A 26,432-nucleotide genomic window follows, 5' to 3' on the forward strand; every position below is an offset into this window, starting at 1 on the left:
GCTCCCAGAATGCTTTGGGGGAAGCCATGGGCATTTAAAGTGGAGTCATAGTTCTTTAACCGTGTGGTTGTTCATGACCAACTTGATGCCCTCCAGAAGTTTTGGGCTATAAATTCCATCAGCCCCAGCCAGCATGTCCCGTTGGAGTTCCTTTCTACTACCAACGTTGCGGACTGGCTGTTCCTTCACGTTGAAAAAGTTATGTTCCTTCCATGCCAACATTCCATGCCACCCACCCAACTTCCAACTATGATGCAGCGCACGGCCAGAAGATAGACTATGGTGGACACCATCCAGCTAGGAAAAGAAGATCCATCTGCCAAAAGAGACCCATCATGTTACAGAAGCAGGAACAGCCCAAAATATTTTGCCGCCCGAGGCAAAGAACAAGATGTTGTCCTGTCCCAGTTCCATGTACTGGCAGTTCGATGTTATTTCATTTGGGGAGATTGGACAGCGTCTTCCAGCGCATCTGAGAGCAGCAGGCTAGGTTAGGGAGTCAAGGGCACACACAACTCTGTCCTTAAATGCCTCATCCACTGCCTGCCCCCCAGCATCTGCTCAGGTTGCATAAGGGTGGGGCCAGCCCTGGATGCAAGTTGGTTTGTCTAACTCAGGTGGGCGGTGGCTCCGTGATGGGATGCTGGCACGTTTCTGATGGCTTGCCTTCACTTGCTTGCTGCTGGACTAGATGGTGGATCTGAATTGCAGGAAGGCAGTTCTGATGTTCTTACACACAAAAAGGATGGCACATATAGGAACATGGGGGGTGGGGTGCGCCTTGCAGTGAGCCAGACTGTTGGTCCATTTAGTTCAGTACTAACTACACTGACGGCCAGGAGCTCTCTAAGATTTCAGACAGCAGATACAGTGGTACCTCAGGTTACATACGCTTCAGGTTACATACGCTTCAGGTTACAGACTCCGCTAACCCAGAAATAGTGCTTCAGGTTAAGAACTTTGCTTCAGGATGAGAACAGAAATCATGCTCCGGCAGCGTGGCATCAGCAGGAGGCCCCATTAGCTAAAGTGGTGCTTCAGGTTAAGAACAGTTTCAGGTTAAGTATGGACCTCCAGAATGAATTAAGTACTTAACCCGAGGTACCACTGTATTCCTAGCTCTAGCTGGAGATGCTGGGGGTGACCAGTCCATATCAAATTTCAAAATTTCATTTTTTCTTCTTCAAAATTTCAAAAAATAAAAGCTAAAAAACATACAGTGGTACCTCTGGTTGCAAACGTGATCCGTTCCGGAGGCCCGTTCGCAACATGAGCAGAATGCAACCCGCACCTGCGGGTTGCGATTTGTCGCTTCTGCGCATGTGCGTGATGTCATTTTGCACGTCTGTGCATGCGCGAGCAGCGAAATCTGGAAGTAACCCTTTCCGGTACTTCTGGGTCTCCGCGGGATGCAACCTGAAAACGCTAACCTGAAGCAAACGTAACATGAGGTATGACTGTATTAGTACTATTATGTTGGAGGTTTTGCACGAAAAGCTCAACAACGTTGCCAAAAAATGCTCAACAACTTTTGTGTCCGAATGTTCACTTTTTGAAATATGGCATCCCTACAACACTGGAGGCCTGATCCATGCTATACATTTAGACCAGTTACCACACCATTTGAAACTTCTCCCAGAGAATCCCGAGAAGTCTAGTTCAGGGTGCTGAGAGTTGTTAGGAGATTCCGGAGCTACAATTCTCAGCCTATCCTTCTTCCCAGGGAGCTCTGGGATTTGTAGTCCCGTGAGGGGAATAGGGGTCTCCTAACGCCTTTCAGTACCCTCCACAAAACTACATTTCCCAGGATTCTCTGGTGGATTAAAGTTGTATAATACTGCTTTAAATGTATACTTCAGATGGGACCTTAGTTATGTATAAAGCATCAGTGTGCCCAATTGCAGGGTTGGGGGGGGGGGCGGGTAACTTTTTTAAAAAAAGAAGTAGAAGAAGAAGAGTGCATGACCACCTGTCAGGGGCTCAGGAGCAGAGGCACAGGGGAGAGAGGAAATGGAGAGCGAAGGGGAAGAATCTGAGGGCAGCGTAGGGGAGTATGAGAGTGGCCCGAGAGATTCCATAAGCTTCTCCAGCGAATCAAGATTCCCAGAGGGGGGCGCCGAGGGCCAGGGCAAGGGGGGTCCCAGGGGGGACGCACCAGAAGCAAGGGGCCAGCGGGGACTCCCAAAGCAGCAGTTGGAGATCAGGACCAGCTCCTCCACCAGAGCGTAGTGGGGGGGAAGAATCCCATGTATCAGGACCAGCTTCTCCTCCAGCAGGGAGAGAAGATGAATCAGGGCTGGCCACGCCTCCATCGCAGAGTGAGGGAACGGAGGGGAGGTCAGGTCCAGCTAGCCTCTCCGAAGGGGGAAGCAGTGACAGGAGCAGTGTAACGGTCAGGAGGAAGGTTGCCGGCTGGGCGCGCGCGCCAAGTTCGAATGTACAGGCGCGCGGCACAGCAGGTAACCCGGATTGGGAACCAGGTCCTAAAGCCCGCCGGAGGGAGGGGGAAGACTCAGGGGACTCAGCGTCAGAAGAGTCTAGAAAGGACAAGACCCCAGCGGACAGGCAGACCCAGAGGAGGAAAGAGCAAAGGAAGAGGTGGAGCAAGGCTAGAGTCTTAAACTGGTGTCTGGGGGGTGGAGATTCAGACGGAGCTTCAGCGGTCTAGGGTTTAAGACGTAGGGCTGCATGCCGCGGCTTTGAAATCGAAACTGCGTTTCAATAAAGACTTTTGTATATAACAACGGACTGGCGTTGGTCCTTTGTGAGCTGGGACCTCGGGCAGCCCTGACACCACCCTATTTTGAGCATCACCAAGAAACAGAAACAGTTGACAAGGCTATACAGATGAGGTTGGCTGGGTTAATTCCAATTGCAAATACAATTACTGGATAGCAAAGGAAAGCAACATTCACTTCAAGATTTGGAAGCTGTTCTTAGCTGGGTAACTAGGGGCTGGGGGCAGGTGTGCTCCGCCTGAGGCAATGTCCTCAGTGATGGATGGCAGGGCAAAGGATGGGGGAAAGGGCTGGAATTCAATATCTTTCTACCTCCCATCAAATTCTATGCCCTTCAGCTACTTATTTCAAAAAAGAGCAGCATCACAGATGCTTGGCAATTTTTCTGAAATACGCTGACACCAATTGCTGCTGCTGCTTCTTCTTCTTCTTCTTCTTCTTCTTCTTCTTCTTCTTCTTCTTCTTCTATATTTATTTATATCCCGCCTTTTCCTCTGATGAGACTCAAGATAGCTTACGGATAAAAGGACTGCTAAAAACAAAGAAAAAGCCATCATTAAAAAACAATTTAACACTGATAGAATCAAAACCATATGCATATATGAAAATATGTTTAACAGATACAAATAATTATAATGAAAAGAGCACGTCACCATTCAGTATTTGGTTGCTGGTCTGTTTCTTAGGAACCTCTTGGGTAATTTCTGGGGGAAGAACATAGGCCATGGGTAGGCAAACTAAGGCCCGGGGGCTGGATCCGGCCCAATCGTCTTCTCGATCCGGCCCGCGGATGGTCCGGGAATTGGCGTGTATTTACATGAGTAGAATGTGTCCTTTTATTTAAAATGCATCTCTGGGTTATTTGTGGGGCCTGCCTGGTGTTTTGACATGAGTAGAATGTGTGCTTTTATTTAAAATGCATCTCTGGGTTATTTGCGGGGCATGGGAATTCATTCATTATTATTTTTTTCAAAATATAGTCCAGCCCCCCACAAGGTCTGAGGGACAGTGGACTGACCCCCTGCTGAAAATGTTTGCTGACCCATGGATAGGAGACCTCGAAAAGCAGATTGGCTATCACACACAGCTGATTTCAAGAGTTAACATTTTGAACAAACTCCAGCTATTAACCAGAATTAACCTACCCCAAATGACCATGTTCCAAATGCCCCTTCATTCCACTCCCATTGACTGATCCAATCACCATGGTTTTAGGAGACACACACACACAGGGGGTGGGTGGGTATCTGCAACAAAATATTGCAGCGTGGAGTGCTTATTTTCAGAGTTCCAGCAAGCCACATACCATTCCCTTCACTCCAGTTGGTCCCCCCCCCCCCGTTAATTGTTCTGGTGTCACCAAATCCACTCGTTCCTCATTGGGCTGTTTTTTCAAGCTTGCTCCATTAGTTTCTGCATTGACAATGTTGTTGCCCTTCTGAAGACCTTGCGTAGGGTTGACATACCCAGAATATTGCAGTCAGAAGCAGTGTCTGGGTGGAAATTGGGTGGAAATGTCAGGGAAAATCAGATATATGGCAATCCATGTCAGCAGTGTAGTTTTCGCTTTAAAAATAGCTCAAAATTGGTGTGTGTGGTTTTTTTTTTTTGAGCAAAACTGAAAAAGCTCAACAACTTTTGTGTCCGGATTTTTGCCTTTTGAAATATGGCAACCCCCACCTTTGTTTCTCAGTTGCTTCTTACAACCCTAAACTCCTTCCTGGCATAGTTAGAGCTGTTTGACAATAGAACGGACTACCTCAGAGAGTGATGGACTGTGGAAGTTTTTTAAAGAAGAGGTTGGGTGGCCATCTGTCTGGGATTCTTTAGTTGTGATTCCTGAATTTCAGGGGGCTGGACTAGATGATGCTTGGGGTCCCTTCCAACTCTTCAATTCGTTGATTCTAACTAAACCAAGCATTCTCACCCTGTCCCCATGGCGGGAAATGGAAGATTTTCTGCCTCTCCCCATTCCTCTTGCAGCTACATGGTCTTTGCTGTTGCATGCAGATTCTGAAAGCAGCAAATGGTTTTCTCCCCCGAAGGGCTTTCTGGCCCCGAAATCTGCTCCCCAAATCTCCCAACTCTATAAATTTCCTCAATAGGAAGTACCTTGCCCAGACTTCAGATAAAAAACCAAGATGTTGCTTCTGTTGATAAACTCCCTACATTAAAGGCTTCAACCTTGAGCGCTTTTCAATTCCAAGCAGAACGCCAACCGTTTTATTTCCTCGTGTGCTTTCCATTTATTCCCTCCCTCCTCCGAGAGTAATGCAATGTTTCCTTCAGCTGCCTATCTGTTAAATTCGGTGTCACAGCGGGGACGGAGTGGTGGGGGGGAAAGACTGCTTCATCCCAATGCAAGTTGATTAACTCGGATGGAATCCAGGGGTGCAAAGCATTTTCATCAAAACTTAGGAGCCAGTGTGATCTTCTTGGAGCCGGCAGGAAGAGAAGGAGAGATGGAGCTTTGAGCAAGGCATTTTCAGGAAGAATGGGAACTCCACCTTTATTTTTTAATAGTTTTTATTAAATTTTCTAAATTACATTTCAAAATATTCATTTAATAACCAATGACTTCCCTTCTTCTCCTTCCATGGTTCATTTTGCATACCATAAAGTCTTGCTGGTCACATGACCCAGAAGCTGTCTGCAGACAAACGCCAGCTCCCTTGGCCTATAGAGCGAGATGAGCACGCAACCCCAGAGTTGTCTGCGACTGGACCTAATGGTCAGGGGGCCCCTTTACCTTTATTTTATTTTAGGCAGTGCTTAACTGAGAGATGTCAGTGCTAAAGCCTGCTTGGAAATCATAGTCTCTGACCTTCCTTTAGTGCAGGGCTTGGGAACCTCTAGCCCAGAGTTTTTGATGATTAAGTGATATATAAAGGTAAAGGACCCCTGGACGGTTAAGTCCAATCAAAGGTTAAATCCAATACAGGGTTGTGGCGCTCATCTTACTTTCAGGCCGAGGGAGCTTTCCGGGTCTTGTGGCCAGCATGACTAAACCGCTTCTGGTGCAATGAGACACCATGACAGAAACCAGAGTGCACAGAAACACTGTTTATCTTCCCGCCGCAGTGGTACCTATTTATCTACTTGCACTGGCATGCTTTCGAACTGCTAGGTTGGCAGGAGCTGGGACAGAGCAACGGGAGCTCATCCCGTCACAGGGATTCAAACCGCCAACCTTCTGATTGGCAAGCCCAAGAGGCTCAGTGGTTTAGACCACAGCATACATCTCAAATAGCATACATCTGACAATCTAGTAAAGAGGTATAAAAACAGGGCATCCAAGGAATATTAAGCAGGATGCCTTCGTCCCAACCGTGATAATGAATGGGATGTCAGCAGCGTGCAGAAATCTCAGTCCCCATTAATGTATATTTAAAACAAAAACAAAAAAGAGCTTTGAGCTCTTTGGATGAAATCGAAACTTGGATGCTTGCATGTATGGGGGGAGAAGAGAGGCCCCCAAACTCCTCTCTCCCCTTAGCTCACTTTAGGTCAAGACCTGCTCGGCACCATCCACATTCTCCGATGCTACTTTGGCTTTTCTTACTTGAACTCTGAAAGGGAACAGAGAAGCAGGTACCCAGAGCCAAGAGCCGAGCACCTTCCAATTTCAGTCTAAAATTTCACTTAATGCAACGGTGGCGCCAGGCCCCCACATACGGTGCGTACCGTTAAGCATATGTTTATGTAATGTGACGGCAGGCCTTGGCGATCCATCCCATTCTTTGCTAAAAGCTTTAGTCACTCCAGGTTCACTCATCCAAAACCCCTTATGATCTCAAATATCCCAGTTACTTTCTCCGCAACTAGCCTGGAGCAGAAAGCGAAGGCAAAGGAGATCGTGGCGGCAGGTATGGGCAGGAGGTTTTGGGGGGAAAGGGGAGGGGGGTAACTGTCAGGGATGTCTCAGCTCTCAATATTGTATTTTGTTCCATCCAGAAGGGGCAGTTATTACATTTAGATCTGGCCGTACTCAGTGCCAGCCTGCACAAATCACGTAAGCTTGAGGGCGTTTGTTTGTTTCCATGTGACATAATCTTTACCTGAAAGCAGAAATGGAAAGGCGAAGAAGTTCCTACTAAAGAAGAAGTAAGCAAAGGAATGTTGAATCAGCAAAGTTTACAGCTAAAGTAAGAGAAACTATTTTTTTTTAAAAAAAAAGAATGGAAGCCTTTTAGACCATATAACACTGGTCCTGAAAGACCTACATTGGCTCACAGTACGTTTCCGAGCACAATTCAAAGTGTTGGTGCTGACCTTGAAAGCCCTAAATGGCCTCGGTCCCGTATACCTGAAGGAGCGTCCCCACCCCCATTGTTCTGCCCGGACGCTGAGGTCCAGCTCCAAGGGCCTTCTGGTGGTTCCCTCACTGTGAGAAGTGAGGTTGCAGGGAACCAGGCAGAGGGCCTTCTCAGTAGTGGCGCCCGCCCAGTAGAACGCCCTCCCATCAGATGTCAAGGAAATAAACAACTATCTGACTTTTAGAAGACATCTGAAGGCAACCCTGTTTAGGGAGGTTTTTAATGTTTGAAGTTTTATTCTGTTTTTAGTCTTCTGTTGGAAGCCTCCCAGAGTGGCTGGGGAAACCCAGCCAGATGGGTGGGGTATAAATATTATTATTATTATTATTACTATTATTATTATTGGATTATTCAAAGAAATACTACAGCATGAAAAATCTGCGAGCAGGTTTCGAACTATGAGCAACCAAAAGAATTAAAGATTATTGTGTTGTGACTATGTTAAAAAAGAGGGAAGACAGGGTGCAGCAACGGGGTATAAGAAAAACATTGTGGAAAATGGGATGGGAAGTTGGCAATATAAAAGTGTTTGGTTTTTTAAAAACGTATTGGAATTATAGGTGGAATTTTTGATTTTTTAAAAAAATAGTAATACTATTTACCTGAAAGAAGGCGGGACACTGCACTTTTTTTTAAAAAAAACCATTTCATAAAATGTATACACCACTTGATGACAAAGCAACAGCATCCCCAAGCAGTTTACAAAAAAGTTGAAACGATAAAATTATCAACAGGAAAAATTAAGAACAATAATTTATGACGTTCGAAAGGTTAAAATGACAACAGGCCTAAAATGGAGTAAAGCTCATGTCAGGTTTCTAAACATCTGGGTAAAGGTAAAGGTAAAGGTACCCCTGCCCGTACGGGCCAGTCTTGACAGACTCTGGGGTTGTGCGCCCATCTCACTTAAGAGGCCAGGGGCCAGCGCTGTCCAGAGACACTTCCGGGTCACGTGGCCAGCGTGACATCGCTGCTCTGGCGAGCCAGAGCCGCACACGGAAACGCCGTTTACCTTCCCGCTGGTAAGCGGTCCCTATTTATCTACTTGCACCCGGAGGTGCTTTCGAACTGCTAGGTTGGCAGGCGCTGGGACCGAGCAGCGGGAGCGCACCCCGCCGCAGGGATTCGAACCGCTGACCTTTCGATCGGCAAGTCCTAGGCGCTGAGGCTTTAACCCACAGCGCCACCTGCGTCCCTTAACATCTGGGTAGGCTTGTCTAAACAATTATGTTTTTAGTGGATGCCAAAAAGAGAACAGCAAAGGAGCCTGTCTGATATGAACAGGCAGGGAGTTCCAAAGTTTAGGCTCTGCCACGCAAAAAGGTCAAGTTGGAATTGGAAGTATGGCCAAGGGTGAGGGATGATGGGAGTTGTAGTCCAGCTACATTGCGTGGCGATTCCCGCCCCCCTCCCCCAGTTGGAATGAAATAAAGACACAGGACACCAGAATTTTAGGTTAATGGGCGAAAAATGGCCACAACTTTATTAGTTACAGGTAAGAGCGGTATTGGCTTTAGGCATTGGTCCTATCAGACTATCCGGCATAGAACCAGAAAGGGTTGACACCAACAGGGGGAGCCCCCTGAGATGCACATCCCTAGGCGCTCCCTGAGGGGTCACCGCTCGGGAGCGCGCTTTAGGCCCTAGCCTCCATAGGTTTCGGACAAGGCAACGCCCCGTGGAATCCTTTATCGGACTACCCTTAAATATTTGGGGGAGGTGATGGCGCTCCTCCCCCCGACTCATCTGCATAATAATACCCCTACCCATGCCTAACCAGTGGGGAGCCAGTGTGGTGTAGTGGTTAAGAGCGGTAGTCTCGTAATCTGGTGAACCGGGTTTACTTCCCCGCTCCTCCATATGCAGCTGCTGGGTGACCTTGGGCTAGTCACACTTCTCTGAAGTCTCTCAGCCCCACTCACCTCACAGAGTGTTTGTTGTGGGGGAGGAAGGGAAAGGAGAATGTTAGCCGCTTTGAGACTCCTTAAAGGGAGTGAAAGGTGGGATATCAAATCCAAACTCTTCTTCTTCTTCTTCTAACTGCCAAAACCAAATGTGTTGTGACGTTTTGCTACGAGGCAGGCGAAAAAACCAAATGGCTTTAAAACAATGCCAATTAGCCAAGTGGAAAAACTCCTACCAGGCCCCTTGCGGCAACCAGCCGAAGCCCATAGCAAAGTCCAAATGCAAACCTAGAGGGTGGGTGGGTGGGAAACCGCAGCTGGAATGAGGAAGGAAAGGGGCGATCTCGGGCCGTGCCGTCCTTAAGTGATCCTAGCTCTGCCCCTGCAGCGAGCCGATTGGCTGGCCCAGGGAATGACGCGGCCCGAGGATTCCCCAGGTCGTGCGGGTGATGGTGGGCATGAGCTCGCAAGCCCCCCTCCTTATGTCGGGAGTGGCTTTGTAAGTGTGCAAAGTCTGGGCTGGGCCATGCCAGAGCTATCCTGAAAATTATAGATACAGATATATATAGAGGGATGGATGGATGGAAGGGCTAACAAACAAACATGTGACAATGCCTATATAAGGAGGCTTTCCCCATAAACTGTCAACCAGCAGATTTGCTGTAAGCTTCAACAAGGCACAGAAAACACTTTTATCAAGATGGCTAAATTCCTGCTAATCTGACGAATCACATCAAATAAGGCAGCTGTAAAAACTCACGCTTTCAAAGAGGAAGCAAAACGCACTTCCCCACTTGGAAATGACTGTCAGCTAAACTTTCCACCACCTTCATAGCTCCACGTTCTGTTGGCCATTCACCTACATCAAAAAAATCAATAAAACCAGATCGGGCTGATTCTTCTCCTTCACACACCAGCCTTAAAACAAATTAATTCCAAAAATGAAAGACCCAAGGAACAGATAAATCTTGGCTAACCTTAGCAGCAGGGCAAAAAAGGAGGACAGACCTGCTGTTTAAAAAAACCCAAATGCTTGCCATATTTGTCACATAGCATACTTTTGATGGTAGATTTTCATATGGAAGTTATAAGCTGCTTCTCCTTTGGAAATATTAAAAGGGATGCACGACAGCGAAGCCATCATCTCACAGCCTGGTAACTAATGAGGTTCTTTTTCAGCTGCCAAAACTGCACCAGTTTGGGACTGAACTCATTGAATCCAAACAGCTTGAGCTCCCCTCTAATTAGGGATGCAAGAAGGCATGTTTTTTCCTGCTTTGCTCTATATTTTTTCTTCTGCATGCGGCGTTGCTTCTCTTCTGCTGCAGTTTGTCCTCTGCCCAAAGCTGTGTTAATTGTCTTGCAGTGCACAGCCTTTAGGTAATGCACATTTCACATTTCAATGCAAAGGAAACTCCATGAAAACTGGTGTGTGGGGAGATGTAATCAATTGCGAATCATTTACGGACTGAAAGCAATGACGATGGCGAGTAACAAGCACATTTCCCAAATCGATTTCCATTACAAACATTGGAGGAATGCTTTAACACCAGCAAAATCCACTTCTGTTTTTGTTGAAATTCTCTGATATCCATGCCTCTAATATAAAAGGACACACGAAAATTCCGCCTCAGGTAAAGCAGGGCTGGCTAATTAATCTGTGGCTTTCTGGATACTTCTAAAGTACATATTCAACATGCACGCTGATTTGCATTATGAGACCAGGGCCCTGCAGGATTTAAATTCCTTCCGCAGGGCCTGTATGACAGAGCTATTCTGCCTGGCTTTCAATTTGAGCTTAGCCTGATCTTTTATTCCCCTTTCCTTCCTTCCGCCTCCCCTTTTTATGAAGATTACCTGCTCTGGATCCCACAGCTAATTCTCCCCTGGTCTCCTCGCTGGCCCAAATAGGACTAATTTAGCCAGCTAGCCCTGGTGATCATCTAATGTTATTGGATGGATTTCCCCCCTATATTGATTTTTGAATTATAATTTATTGTTATTCACATTTTATACTGTATTTTATGCTGTATTTGTTGAATCAATTAAGTGTTTTAAATTTGTTGTTAGCTGCCCTGAGCCTGGTTTTCTGAAGGGCGGAGTATAAATAAAAATTTATTTATTTATTTATTATTTATATGGTGATTAAACTGTGTCCAGTCTTCACTGCGCATTTGTTCAGATTAGTTTATGGGGCAGTCATATGACAATGAACATTCGTTTTGATTTGCCTGCCATGTTTTTACATGTCTGTCTTCCCATTAGTCAGTCATTCATGCCACACTTTTTGATGCATTTCCCCATCAATTTCCAAACCACAAGTGGTTTAAGTGGATTTGTTGTGCTAGGATCGACAGAGCACTTTAATCCACTTTAATTGTGCAAACTTGAAGTTCTGGTAAGTGTTTGAATCCCTTCTGGGAAAAACGCCTTTGGTGTGGAGACATCTTCCATCCCCCATCATTCCTGATTGTTGGTCAACAACATCTGGAGAGCTATAAGTTAAGAACTCTGAATTGGTCTAATCCTCTTTTAAAGCCATCTAGGTTGGTGGCCCTCATGTGGGAGCCAGTTAAAAATAATAATTTTATCCCCATCCCTGAGCACTGGGAATGTTTGCTTTATCTCAAATGGATCATCCATACAAGGGTAGCAATGTTGTGCCCTCCAGATGTTCTTGGACTACAGTTCCTATCATGACTTCCCCCTGGCCATGCTGGATATGGCTGATGGGAGTTGTAGTCCATCACTATCCGAAAGGCACCCTGTTGGCTCCGCCTGCTCTGCAGAGATGAAGAGCGATAGTATAAAGGAAACGCAAGTGCCTTTTACGGAGGCTTTCAATCTAAATGTGTTTTTAAAAATCGCTTCTTTCTGGGCGCAGAGCTATCCACAGCGGTCAAAAAGAGCAGCCAGACAAATTGATGACACAAGTAACTTGCGACCGAAATGAAAGCCAATTATTTCCCTTTCCCTTTTCATTGGCGCTAATCAGAAATGGCGCTGTCGAAGTCAGCAGAGTTACTCAGATGTACAGCTAGCAGATGCCCATGCAGAGCCGAGCGCGGCATTGCGAGCTCACGAAACCGATGGGGTGTTTCAGCTTCTGATTAGCATGACAGATGGTTTTGCACAGATGCAGGTCGTCATGCAATGAGCATGGAAATTGACGTACGCTGCAGATAACATTTGCGGGGAGTTCCTAACCCTTTCCTCCATCCCTCCGCCCATAACTTGTTATCAGCAGCATCCGGGGATCAGCTATAGGCGTCATTAAATCATCACGGTTTTATTTTGCTCTCATCTTTCTTGATTATTAATTTGCATATGTTCAGGGCACAAGAAAGACTGTGGGTGTTGTGCCTATTACAAAGAAAACTACACCCCACCCCCACCGCCAAGAACTCATCACTGGTTTTCTGGCAAAAGTTTCAGTCATCGAGAGATTAAAACAGCAACACAGAAAACGAATTCAGTTCCTACACATTAATTGTTACAGAGTCAGAATTAGATAAGCTGCAGTGTTGCAGAAGAATGAAGGGGTTTTGCTTTGAGATTCACTCTAAGGGAAATCAGCGTCATTTCATCCTATTCAATGTTAAGTTGGGACTCGGGTGGCGCTGTGGACTAAATCACTGAGCCTCTTGGGTTTGCCCATTGGAAGGTCAGCGGTTCAAATCCCCACGACAGAGTGAGCTCCCATTGCTCTGTCCCAGCTCCTGCCAACCTAGCAGTTCGAAAGCACCCCAGTGCAAGTAGATAAATAGGTACCACTGCAGTGGGAAGGTAAACAGTGTTTCCGGGCACTCTGGTTTCCGTCACGCTGTCTCGTTGCGCCAGAAGTGGTTTAGTCATGCTGGCCACATGACCCGGAAAGCTGTCTATGGACAAACGACAGCTCCCTCGGCCTGAAAGCGAGATGAGTGCTGCAACCCCATAGTCACCTTTGACTGGACGTAACTGTCCAGGGGTCCTTTAAAGGTAAAGGTAAAGGTACCCCTGCCCATAAGGGCCAGTCTTGCCAGACTCTAGGGTTGTGCGCTGATCTCACTCTATAGGCCGGGAGCCAGCGCTGTCCGCAGACACTTCCGGGTCACGTGGTCAGCGTGACAAGCTGCATCTGGTGAGCCAGCGCAGCACACGGAACGCCGTTTACCTTCCCACCAGAGTGGTACCTATTTATCTACTTGCACCCGGAGGTGCTTTCGAACTGCTAGGTTGGCAGGCGCTGGGACCGAACGACAGGAGCGCACCCCGCTGCGGGGATTCGAACTGCCGACCATGCGATCGGCAAGTTCTAGGCGCTGAGGTTTTACCCACAGCGCCACCCGCGTCCCTAAGGGGTCCTTTACCTTTACCTTTTTACCTATTCGATGTTAAATTGTATGCAAGTGAAAGGCTACTACTATTATTATTCCTGCCACTAAATGTTGCAGCATAGAATACTTCGGTTGACCGTTCCAGCCAGCCAGCCATGACCTTTGCAGCAGTCCTCCAACCCATCCCCTCTCCATTCGATCTCATGGCCACTGAGCATGATCACTGCTCCTAAGTCTGTTTTGGGCTCCTTCCCCAAGTATTTTTTTCTTAAGAGGTTCCCCCGCCCCGACTTCTGGAAATGTTTGACCTCCCTCAAACTTTGCCAATACTCTCTTCTTGTGCGTCTTGGCTATATAAAGGATGACACTCACACCTGAGCATCAGGAATAGATGGAATTGTTGGAGTGACCATAATTGTTACCATTTCGGACGTTATTGCCACTAGAACATATATTTATATTGATTTAGAAATTCATGGAAGGGATGAGGGTGGCACTGTGGGTTAAACCACAGAGCCTAGGAGTTGCCAATCAGAAGGTTGGCGGTTCGAATCCCCCCGATGGGGTGAGCTCCCGTTGCTCGGTCCCTGCTCCTGCCAACCTAGCAGTTCGAAAGCACGTCAAAGTGCAAGTAGATAAATAGGTATCACTCTGGCGGGAAAGTAAACGGCATTTCCATGTGCTGCTCTGGTTCGCCAGAAGCAGCTTAGTCATGCTGGCCACATGAGCTGTATGCCGGCTCCCTCAGCAAATAAAGCGAGATGAGCATCGCAACACCAGAGTCGGCCACAACTGGACCTAATGGTCAGGGGTCCCTTTACCTTTACCTTAGAAATTCATGGGGGATAAGTTCATTGCAGGCTGCAAGCCATGCTGATGGGCTGCTGCTCTGCTTTCTGGCACAATACAAAGTGCTGGTGTTTATCCTGGATCATTTGAGGTAGGCTGTTTTCCCATCCGTACCTGCCCATGCCTTGAGATCCTCTTTTGGAGGCCTTTCTCCAGCTGCAACTAGGAAGATGTTGAGCAAGGGATCAACGCTCTTGGCTGTAGCATTCATGCTAAAAGGAGGGAATGGCCTTTTTTTATTTTACAGTGCCTAGAGCAGTGGTTACCAAAGAGGGTGGCCTTGCCTTCTGGGTGGGGGCATTAGGATTAACTAGAGTCAAGGGGGATAGCAGGATAGCTGTAAATGTAAATGACTACCAGACTTTGAGAAACTAGCACTACTGGATCAAGTTCCTATCTCTACCTCCTAGGTGACATGGACGCCATTAGGCAGTTGAATGTGCATCCATCCTCCATCCCTTTCCCTTTCTTGCACCCCCTGTGTGTGGTTCCGGATGCTGGCAACCTATGCTATGCCACACGTCTAGTCGTGTCTGACTCTTCATGACCCCATGGACCAGAGCACGCCAGGCACTCCTGCCTTCCACTGCATCCCACAGTTTGGTCAAACTCATGTTAGTAGCTTTGAGAACACTGTCCAACCACCTCGTCCTCTGTCGTCCCTTTCCCCTTGTGCCCTCAATCTTTCCCAGCATCAGGGTCTTTTCCAGGGAGTCTTCTCTTCTCATGAGGTGGCCAAAGTCTTGGAGCCTCAGCTTCAGAATCTGTCCTGTATGGAGGTCCTGGGATGCCCAGATGACAAGACCCTCTTCTTGGCTTCCCTGATGTGGTCCAAAGGAAAGCAGAGCAAGACGTTTGGCCCCAGCTTCTCCTTGTGCCCTCATTGTTTCCCAACACCAGGGTCTTTTCCAGGGCGTCTTCTCTTCAGGATCTGTCCTTCCAGTGAGCACTCAGGGCTGATTTCCTTCAGAATGGATCGGTTTGATCTTCTTGCAGTCCATGGGACTCTCAAGAGTCTCCTCCAACACCATAATTCAAAAGCATCAATTTTTCAGTGATCAGCCTTCTTTGTGGTCCAGCTCTCACTTCCTTACATCACTACTGGGAAAACCGTAGCTTGAACTATATGGACCTTTGTCGGCAAGGTGATGTCTCTGCTTTTTAAGATGCTGTCTAGGTTTGTCATCGCTTTTCTCCCAAGAAGCAGGCGTCTTTTAATTTTGTGACTGCTGTCACCATCTGCAGTGATTATGGAGCCCAAGTATATATATATAGATTCAACAGGGACACCGAGTTGAAATTTCTAACCAAGCAGACACCAGGACTCACACCTGCATAGAAATCAGATGTTCTGCCTGCATGCCCAAGGATCATATGAACAGATCTGCCTGTGTCACACTTATGTGTCTTACCATGAATCTCACTCTGTTATTAACCTCTGGTTGAATTGGGAGCAACTATATTTTACCAGTCAATGTTTTGGGGTGTTTTATTATTTTTTTTAATGTGCCATTCAGCTCTGTTCAACTAGCTCTCTTGATAAGAATGCTTTCATTTTGTAGAATTTTATTCCCTTGCCCCCTTTGTACTTTCATATAAAAAAAATGCACTAAAGCTTATCACAAGCGTGAGAACCATGATGAGGGGACAGATAGTGGCAGGAAATTAGAAAAAGAGAGAGAAGGTTATTACTCAGCTGAAATAATAAATTCAAGGAATGGAAGGTTGGTACAGAAAAGGACATATTGCTGATGGGATATATTAATATCATGGAGGATATGACTATTGAGGACCACAAGCCGTGATGGCTATGCTTTGCATTCATGGTCAATGGCAGCAATGGCTCTGAATACCAGTTGCTCAAGGAACATCTCTTTCCATATGAACCGACCCAGATCCTGAGAACATCATTTGATGTGCCTCCTCTGTGAGAGGTTCGGAGGGTGGCAACATGAGAATGGGCCTTTTCTGTGGGAGCTCCCCATTTGTGGGATGCTTGACCCAGGCCTTAGGCAACAGGTGAAACCATTCCTCTTGTCCTAGGCCCTTGAATGATTATACAATCGATGGACCGGTGGCGTTATTTTTATTTGTTACTATGCTATGGATTTTTGTGTTTTTATATTGGAAACTGCCCTCTAATCCGTCCTAAGGAAAAGCAGGGCATTCCAGGATCAAATCAGAAACTGGGATGGATTCTGTAAATCCGGGACTGCCCCTGGAAAATAGGGACACTTGGAGGGTTTGCAATAGTCTCAGTCCTATCCAACCAGGCTACACCCCCTGACCCATCCATTGCCCTGTGTATCTCAGGGTTCGACCCTCAGGAGATCTGAAAACCCAGAGAGAGAGAGAGAGAGAGAGAGAGAGAGAGAGAGGAGATTTGAGCCACAAGGAAGGAGAGAACTTTGAGGGCCCACTGAGAAAGAAGGAAATTGGCAAGCACTGGCAATCCCTGCAGTTCACACGGCGAGTTCATATATCAAACTGACAGTATATTTAACTATAGATAAACTCTGTATTGACTTAGAGGCCTGTTTCTTTCACTGGCAATTGAGTGGTGTGAATAACATGGCGGTTCACCTATAAATGACCGGGATTGGAAGTGGGGACTGTTCGCCCTTCAATCATTTCGCTAAAAAGACCTGCCATAGCCCTATTTTCCGACTTGGAGCCTTCCTGTCCCAAAACAGAAGGTGGGAACATGCACACACACAAAAACCCAATGGAGGAACAAAAAGATAATTGACAGTGCAGGCCCCGTCAATCTTTCTCCCAATGATTATGTACTTGGCCAAGGTATGTTAAAGTTTTATATGGTAATTATACCCATTGTGACTTTTGTAATTATAGCACGAGAAGGTCACAGGCAGGGGAACACTGCCAACCTTCCTGGTTTGGAGAGCTAGCCTGAACAGGAGAGATTGCGTGCGACTTTCCGTGTGCTCCTACAAAATCCGGAACCCAGAATCCTGGAGCCTTGGTTCTGTATTTTTCAAAGGGAGCTGTTTTTCTAGACCCCTTTGGAATGTGGTTGGAAAAGCTCCATCCCCAAGCAGCATGAAGGTTCTGAGTTCATTCAGTTCATACCAATTGCTGGAAACCACAGGAAGGGAGAGTGTTCTCGTGCTCGGATCCTGCCTGCTGGTTTCCCACAGGCCCTTGGTTGGCCACTGTGAGAACAGGATGTTGGACTAGATGGGCCATTGGCCTGATCCAGCAGGCTCCTCTTAAGCCTTTATGTTCTTATGCTCTTAGGCTGCTCGCAAGGTAAGCAGACCCTCCAAGTCTCAGATTTACAGAAGCCATGCTGGTATCTGGTTTGATCCCAGAATGTCCCACTTTTCCTTAGGACGACCCTATTTTCACTGGAGAAATGTTGGAGAGTATGGTAGGACATCCCTATTTTCATCAGGGAAATGCTGGAGGGGTTGGCACTCTTTTTGTTGGAGAAATGTTGAAGGGGATGGAATAGGATGTCCCTGTTTTCGTTGGATAAATGTTGGAGTGTGTCAGGGGACTGCCATCGGAACAGGGGAGGGGGGCAGGGGAATACAGAGAGCCTCCGACGCTGCTTGGAGCAGTGTCTCATCCAGGGGTGGGGAAAGCTACACCTCCAGTGGAGCAGAGGAGAAAGGGGATGGCTGGGCGAGGGGAGGGCTCGAAGATGCTACTGAGAGCCCAACCGCCTCACCTAGCCCGGCTGGCCAGGAAACAGACATGCCGCTTCTGTCACCCAGCTTGCGCAGAGTGGTGAAATGTAAGGAGGGGAGGCGGAGATTTGGGGTGTCTAAGTTTTTATGTTGGGGAAAAAACCAGAAGGGGCCACTCCCGGAATCTGCAAGTGACTGAGACGGACATGAACTTTGAGTTTCTGCGCTGTAAATAATTTGCACTAAATAAAACCTGTAAAAGACAGGTTGGAGTCCTGCCTGGTTACTCACGAGCAACCACCTGCACATCTGAGAGAGTTTATATGAGAGGGAGAAGGTGGAGGTGTTGGAGAGGTAAACATGGTGCAAATGCTCCAGCAGGAGCACCCACAGTGGTTGCTTTTATAAATTGATTGTTCAAAATTTCAGTTCAATGAAGAAAAAGAAAGAAAGAGAGGAAGGGGGGGACAAAACCCATCAGCTCACATTAAAATAAAATAATCATGGACATATCCATCTTAGCCAGGGCCATCTTTACCCGGGGGTGCAAAGGGTGCGGGGCACTGGGTGCCGAATTCTGGAGGGCACCAGGTCCCGCTGCTGAAGCCACTGCCTAAGCTAATGCTGCTTCAGGGAGAGCTCTCTGGAAAGTCTCGCTCTGCAAAGCCGGGAGGAGGAGGAGTGATAGGAAAGTGGGAGAGACAGACAGAAAGAAAACATGCCTATCTAGCAATGGGAGCGCACACAGGCTCCAGAACCTTCCCAAGAAGAACTCGTATATGTGCGCTTGCAAAGGCCCTCCCAGGTCCTCTAGAAATAAGGTTGCTCTCACAATGAAAGGCTGCCCAAGATGGCTTTCCCACGCATGCGCACAATGCCCGCCCGTCTCATCTTTCAGACACCTCCCTTAAACCGTAAGCGCATGCGTGGAGTCTTTGTACCGACTCCCAATGTGTTCTTTGTCTTCTTTAGAAAAGCTGGTGTTAAATAAACACACACACACACACACACACACACACACACACACACACACACAAACTCCTTTGGGAGCTGCACAGGCGTGAGAGCTATTTATCAAATGATAATAGTGACCTAAGCATAATAAAAGTTAATTTGGGGGCTGAACTAAATTTGGGCAGATCTCTGCACCCCAGCGGCGCATATGTTAAAGACAGCCCTGACCTCTGCCATCCAAGATAGGCATCCACACAAAGTTGACATAACAGATATTTTTAAATGTAACAAGAGCTGAGATGGTGGGAGAGAGCAAGACTTCCTGAGGGCCCCACTATTGGCCAGAAGAGATCCTACTGGCCTAGCAGATCAAATGTTCTGGCAGCACAAGGCAGCTTCATATCTCAATGTGTCTGACTTTACAGAGGACAGTTTTTATTCTTATGATGTGCTAGGTAGGCAAACTAAGGCCCGGGAGCTGGATCCGGCCCAATCGCCTTCTCAGCGCCTGCGGATGGTATGAGAATCAGTGTTTTTTACAAGAGTAGAATGTGTCCTTTTATTTAAAATGCATCTCTGGGTTATTTGTGGGTCCTGCCTGGTGTTTTCACATGAGTAGAATGTGTGCTTTTATTTAAAATGCATCTCTGGGTTATTTGTGGGGCATAGGAATTCGTTCTTCTTTCTCTTTTTCAAAATACAGTCCAGCCCCCCACAAGGTCTGAGGGACAGTGGACCAGCCCACAGCTGAAAAAGGTTGCTGACCCCTGTGCTAGATTCACTGGATACATCGGTCTGACCCAACAGGTCTCAGCTTTCATTATTTTGATGTGCTGCATGTGCTGGACAGATCCAGCAGGGATTTCGTGATTGTGTGATTCTGCATGGCTCTTCTTATGATGCAAATCGTAGAATTGTAGAGATGCAAGACACCCAAAGGGTCATGTATTCCAATCCCCTGCAATACAGGAACTGCACCAGCTTTTTTCCTGGGACATATCTACGGGAAGAAAATTAACTTGGTGAATATACGAAAGTTGCTGCTCAGGCTGAGGCTTCACTGCCCATTGTTTGGGCAGGATCCTGACTGCATTCCTGGGATTTCACCTTTGGAAGTGATATTACATTCCTTCTTAGGGTTTCATATATGCTCAACTTTGCCACAGCTCCCACCACCACCACACAATGCAAATCTCTAAATAAGTACAGTAGGAAGATAATACGAAAGCAGGCACTTATTGCACGCCTATTTAATAACCTATATTTATCATAATTACATAGGTATTTCAGCTACCAGGCGCTATTTGAATGCAGCGATTTATGCGTTTTCTCAACTTATTAGAAAGGCGCTATGAACTCGACAATCTGGTGGGGAGGGGAGGATGCAGAACGAACAATTATTCTTGCTAAGGCACTCAAATATTTTCTCTCATTCATGCCTGTTTCCTTCCTGCTTTGATTTTCTGCTCTTCTGTTCCAGTGACGCCAACAAAGCAAAATTCATTAGCCCCATTACTTTCCCCAACTAATGAAATACTTGGAACAGCAGCCTTGGAAAGGTTTATATTGGACGAAGTTTGTGTTTTACTGTAGAGGAATCAAGCTAATACCGTGCCGTTTACCTACTTTTGGACTGCCCATTAATCAGGCTGAGAGCCAACTCTAAACAGCACTAAAAGCTGCTGCTGGAAATGGTGTGAATTCTTTGGAGCGACACCTAAACAGAAAGACTGGCTTCCATACTGGGTTACTTTTCTCAAAGGAAGGTAAAGGTAAAGGTAAAGGTACCCCTGCCCGTACGGGCCAGTCTTGACAGACTCTGGGGTTGTGCGCCCATCTCACTTAAGAGGCCAGGGGCCAGCGCTGTCCGGAGACACTTCCGGGTCACGTGGCCAGCGTGACATCGCTGCTCTGGCCAGAGCCAGAGCCAGAGCCAGAGCCGCACATGGAAACGCCGTTTACCTTCCTGCTGGTAAGCGGTCCCTATTTATCTACTTGCACCCGGAGGTGCTTTCGAACTGCTAGGTTGGCAAGCGCTGGGACCGAGCAGCGGGAGCGCACCCCGCCGCAGGGATTCGAACCGCCGACCTTTCGATCGGCAAGCCCTAGGCGCTGAGGCTTTAACCCACAGTGCCACCTGCGTCTCTCAAAGGAAGACATCACCACAAAAAAGCCCGTCACCAAAAAAAAGAGAATGTGCTTCGATCCATTTATTTCTTTAATTTAAATTTATTTATTTATTGCATGAAATAAGATATAATATAGACAGGGTGTTGATGCTGCCACACTCAAATATTGTTTTCTTACAAATGCTTTCTTACACCTGGGAAAGGTGTTTAGTTGCTCTTATTGTTTCCTCCCATCCAAATATCTTAAACACAATACAGCTTAACAATATTGTTCTCCTTTCAATCTATATCTTATCTGAATTAACTTCCCTCCACCCCTCTTCTGGCTTCTCCACATTGCTCTTACTTAAGCATGATTACTATATATACATTTTAAATATAAATGTCTATAATTCCTTAATAAATTTTTGTATTATACTTTAGACATATATTCCTTATTATATTACAGCATTACATCTTGTGGTCTAACCAAATGTTTATAATAAACGTTATGAGTTTTATTTCAGTTCTGTGAGTGTCTTTATTTATGTACAGTTTTCTCTAAGTATACCATAAATTTGGACCATTCTTTTTGGAATTTCTCATCGTCCTGCTGTCGGATTCTTCCAGCTAGCCTTGCCATGTCCGCATACGCCGATACTTTCTGTTGCCATTCTTCTATTGTCGGAATATCCTGTTGTTTCCATTTCTGTGCAAGGAGTAGTCTTTCTGCTGTTGTGGCATACAGAAAGAATTTCTGATCTTCCTTTTTAATGTCCTCTCCAACCATTCCTAGCAAAAATGCCTCCAGGTGTTTTTTTTTTTTTTATAAAAGGTGTACCTAAATATCTTTTTAAACTCATTATACACACTATCCCAAAAAGTCTTCATTGCTATTATTGAGTCAGGAACTTGTTCCAATCTGCTGCAAGTCATCTCCCAGTCTAATCCTGGCTCACAACGTAATGTACAGCGACATCATCATCATCATCATCATCATCATCATCCTTTATTTATACCCCAGCCACTCTGGGCAACTCCCAACAGATTAAAAACAGAATAAAACATCAGCCATTAAAAACTTCCCTAAACAGGGTTGCCTTTAGATGTCTTCTAAAAATCAGATAGTTATTTCCTTGACATCTGATGGGAGGGCGTTCCACAGGGCGGGTGCCACTACCAAGAAGGCCTTCTGCCTGGTTCCTTGTAACCTCACTTCTCACAATGAGGGAACCACCAGAAGGCCCTCAGCACTGGACCTCAGTGTCCAGGCTGAACTATGGGGGTAGAGGCGCTCCTTCAGGTATACTGGGCCGAGGCCGTTTAATACTTGGGATGGGGTAGCTCAGAGGCAAAACATTACTTTTGCATGCATTAGGTCCCAGATTCAGTCTCCAGCATCTACAAGCTGGACTGGGAATGTCCCCTGCTTGAAACCCTGGAGAGTAGCTGCCAGTCAGTGTAGAGAATACTGAAATAGATGGACCAATGATCTTGGTGTAAGAGAGCCTCCTATGTTCCTCCTCCTGGGTCAAACCACAGAGCCTAGGTCTTGCCGATCAGAAGGTCGGCTGTTTGAATCCCCACAAGGGGGTGAGCTCCTGTTGTTTGGTCCCTGCTCCTGCCAACCTAGCAGTTCGAAAGCAAGTCAAAGTACAAGTAGATAAATAGGTACCGCTCCGCCGGGAAGGTAAACAGCGTTTCCGTGTGCTGCTCTGGTTCACCAGAAGCAGCTTAGTCATGCTGGACACATGACCCAGAAGCTGTACGCCGGCTCCCTCAGCCAATAAAGCGAGATGAGCGCCGCAACCCCAGAGTCGGCCATGACTGGACTTAATGGTCAGGGGTCCCTTTACCTTTTTTTTTTTATTCCATTTTGTATTTACACCCCGCCCATCTGACTGGGTTGGCCCAGCCACTCTGGGCAGCTTCCAACATATATAAAAACATAATAAAAAATGAAACATTTAAAAACCTTCCATATGCAGGGCTGCCTTCAGATGTCTTCTAAAGGTTGTATAGTTATTTATGTCCTTGGCTCGGGGGTCACATAACTCCATATCCTCCAACATTTCTCTGATGAAAATAGGGAAAAGTGGGACATTCTGGGATCAAATCAGAAACCGAGGTGGCTTCTGTAAATCTAGGACTGTCCCTGGAAAATAGGAACACTTGGAGGGGCTGCTGGGGGTCCTCTTGGAATGTCCAGGGAGTAGTGAATAAATTCTCCATCACCACAGGTAATTTTTAAGAAGGCCTGGGGCTGGAGTGGGCCATCAAATTTCAGCAAAACATCAAGGCACGGAACACTGAAGGAATCTTGAGGAAGTCTCAAAGATGTCTGATAACGCCAGTGAAATTCACCAGCGGATTTCTAACCACCCTTAAATAGCTCAGTCTAGCCAAGCAAAGTGTTGACCGTTCATTTCCTTCCCTCCTCACGGTTGCTTGGTTTTTACCGACTGGTTAAGAAATCTGCCGCAAGAGGACAGAGCGACTATTTATTGGGACACAATCAGGGAATTGTGTGACAAGACGAACACAGTGTTGGACACTGGAGAAAGGGGATCTACAGTCAAGGGCTGTGCTGTGTTTGAAACACAGTCTCCTCGCGACAATTACCTTCAATTAATGGTACATTGCATTAAGCATAAAATGAAGGTTAGGCCATTAAATCCATCGGCACTGCTTGGAAGCCTTCCAGTTCCACGTTAAACTATCCTAAATAGTTTGTGGTCACATTACATACTTATAACTTCATCGGCTCTATGAAGACAGAGGCTGCATGAGATAGCAGAAAGAGTGTTGGCTTTCCGGTCAAATTCAAATCCCTGCTCAGCCGTGAAACTCTCTCGATACACAGGGGTTAGCGTTTTCCTTTCTTTCACTTAACAAGACATACATGCCGCTGGGTTGTAATAAAACCTCAAAGCAGTTTGCAGTAAAATCACCAATAAAAAGCACCTTGTTTATTTCGTATTTATTTGTTCAGTTCATAAAATTAATACACCTCTAGTTTGGAAAACAAACAAACAAAGTGATTTGCAAAAATTCCTGAAGTTGTTGTTGTTATATTTCTAAGCCTTCCTTTTCCCAGACTGGGACTTTACACAATTTGAAGCAACAAGAAATAAATGGCAAAAAGCTAAAACCACCTCAAAGATAACTGTTGAAAAGCAATTCGTTTTCTAACAGAATTGAAATAATCTGAAAACCAACCAACCAATCTATGAGATGCAGATAACAAAAACAGTGCAGCACTGTTAAAAGCTCTTTCCTTAAAAAAGTCAAAAATAGCTAAATGCAACTATTTACAACATTCAAAAAAAGTAATCAAAATGAACGATAAGCTAAAAACTGGATTAAAATGCACAATGACATTCTGCATTTCTGGATCTGCTGGCCTATTCAAAGGTGTTTTGAGAAGGCACCAAAGAGGATACAGCAAATGTACACGCCTTCACTTTCTTACAAATACAGAACAGGTGTTTTATAGCAAGGTGATCTGACAAGAAAACTGGTCCAAAGCTGCTAAGGAAGAATATTAACACCTCGAACTCAGTGCGATTGCAAGTGGCAACCAGTGCAGATATCTGATCACAGGTTGCTTTGAGATACAGTGGTACCTTGGTTCTCAAACTTAATCAGTTCTGGAAGTCCTTTCCAAAACCAAAGCATTCCAAAACCAAGGTGCACTTTTCCATAGAAAGTAATGCAAAATGGATTAATCCGTTCTAGACTTTTAAAAACAACCCCTAAAACAGCAATTTTACTATCTAATGAGACCATTGATTCTTAAAATGAAAGCAATAAACAATGTACTGTAGTTACACAATCAATCAATAAATCAGTAGCTGAACTGGGTTCCACACAGTCACAAAAACAAAACAAAAAAGCCACAAAAACGCAAAATAAAGAGAAGAAACAGGCAGACCTCAGCGTAATACTCAAATCGGAAGTGTAACAAACAAAACAGAGCATGTTTGGCTTCTGAAAAAGGTTCACACACCGGAACACTTACTTCTGGGTTTGCAGTGTTTGGCTTCCAAGTTGTTTGAGTACTAAGGCGTTTGAGAACCAAGGTACCACTGTATATGAAGTTGCAGGGGGGGAGTTTTATCCCCTCCCTTTGTACATGGTTTCCCCCACACACTTGACACAACAACCCCATGAGTTAGGTGTGGCTGAGAGAGAGCACAACTTTCACAACATCACCTAGCGAGCATCATGGCTCTATTCCCATCCAAGAACTACAATTCCCAGAGTCCCCTGGGAAGAGGGACTGGTTGTTAAAGCACTCTGAGAACTCTTGCTCTGTAAAGGGGAATAACCTCTATGAAATCTCAGTGCCCTCAACAAACTACAGCTCCCAGATTTATTTGGGGGAAGCCATGACTGTTTAAAGTGGTATCCTTTGAAAGTGTTTGCTGAAGTTAAGAAAGTTTGGAGGAAGAAAATAACCCACCAGCCCATGGCATTAGTGTTCCGGATCGGCGTGGAAGACCTTGCTTATGGGACAAATTGATTGTGAGACCATGAGAGTTGGCTTGCAGATGGCAAGCTGAGATTAAGCCCCGTGCAACGCAGCCCAGAAAGAGATTGCTATCGTTCTTCGAAGCTCACAAGCAAAGATCTTCACCCAGCAAGATTGCAGATAAAATTTGAATATCTGCCTGAGTCGAACACGTGGGCGAGTTTCAAAGGATGTATGCTGCAGATTTTATCTACAAATCTCACTACCCCCCCTATTTTTTTTGGGGGGGGGCCTGTACTTTGCCACTTCATTTCGATGACGCAGATTGTTTCCTACTACAGTTTTGCAGAATGTGAAAAATTGCAGTATTTGCCATCTTGCTTTCGAAAGGCCTTTTCGGAGGAATTCAGGGCGGTTTTTATTTCATTCCACTGGACATTCCCAGAGACCTCCTCATTTGTGTTTCACTCTATAGATAAAGCCATTTCTAAAATTCATAGCTGATTCATTCTGGGACGTATTTGTCAACCAGTAGCATTAATTTCAAATCATCATCATTGCCATCCAACAGGCCTTTGGCCACTAACTGGCTGTTATGGTGGGGTCTTCCAAGGGTGGGTGTCAAAGGGTGCTTTGTGTGTGTTTTTAAGTGGGTCACTTATTTATTTGTGTGCTTTTAAATATTTACATTTATTGTGTCTTTTTAGTTGCATTTGTTTCCATTTTAAGCTATGATTTAGGTCCTGCAGTGAGAGAAAGGCAGGACATAAAAATGAAAAAATAAATAAAATCATCTTAGTGATTGACGACTGATTTTGACACCCCCCCCCAATTCCCCTTATGTTTCATATTTTTTTGGATTGTAAGCTTGAAGGCAGGGACTTTTTTTGTTTTACCTGATTGTATCTAAGCCATTCTGGGAGCCCTTTGGGGTCCAAAATGCTTCTAAGCAATATTATAAGACATTGAAAGATTATTTGATGCACCCACTAATGGAGGTTTGTAACGAAATTATGGAAGGGAAGAAGGCACCAGAGTCGTGGAAAGAGGCCTTCATCACATTGATACCTAAACTAGAAACCGAAAAGACACAACTTAAGAATTACCACCCCATCTC

At 45.8% G+C, this 26,432-nt stretch overlaps 1 long non-coding RNA gene across 1 annotated transcript in view; it reads right to left on the reverse strand.

The window, feature by feature from the left end:
* Positions 1 to 1,482: 1,482 nt before the first annotated feature.
* Positions 1,483 to 26,432, reverse strand: part of LOC307225423 — a 46,654-nt gene continuing 21,704 nt past the window's right edge. Inside the window, exons 2-3 of the long non-coding RNA XR_013842996.1 lie at positions 2,798 to 3,270; positions 1,483 to 1,969 (exon numbers count right to left, since the gene is read on the reverse strand). This is a non-coding gene — a long non-coding RNA (uncharacterized lncRNA). The remainder of the gene's footprint in view (positions 1,970 to 2,797; positions 3,271 to 26,432) is intronic.

Source organism: Podarcis cretensis (genome assembly GCF_951804945.1).
Source record: "Podarcis cretensis genome assembly, chromosome: 10".
In the NCBI taxonomy this organism is placed as follows: Eukaryota; Metazoa; Chordata; class Lepidosauria; order Squamata; family Lacertidae; genus Podarcis; species Podarcis cretensis.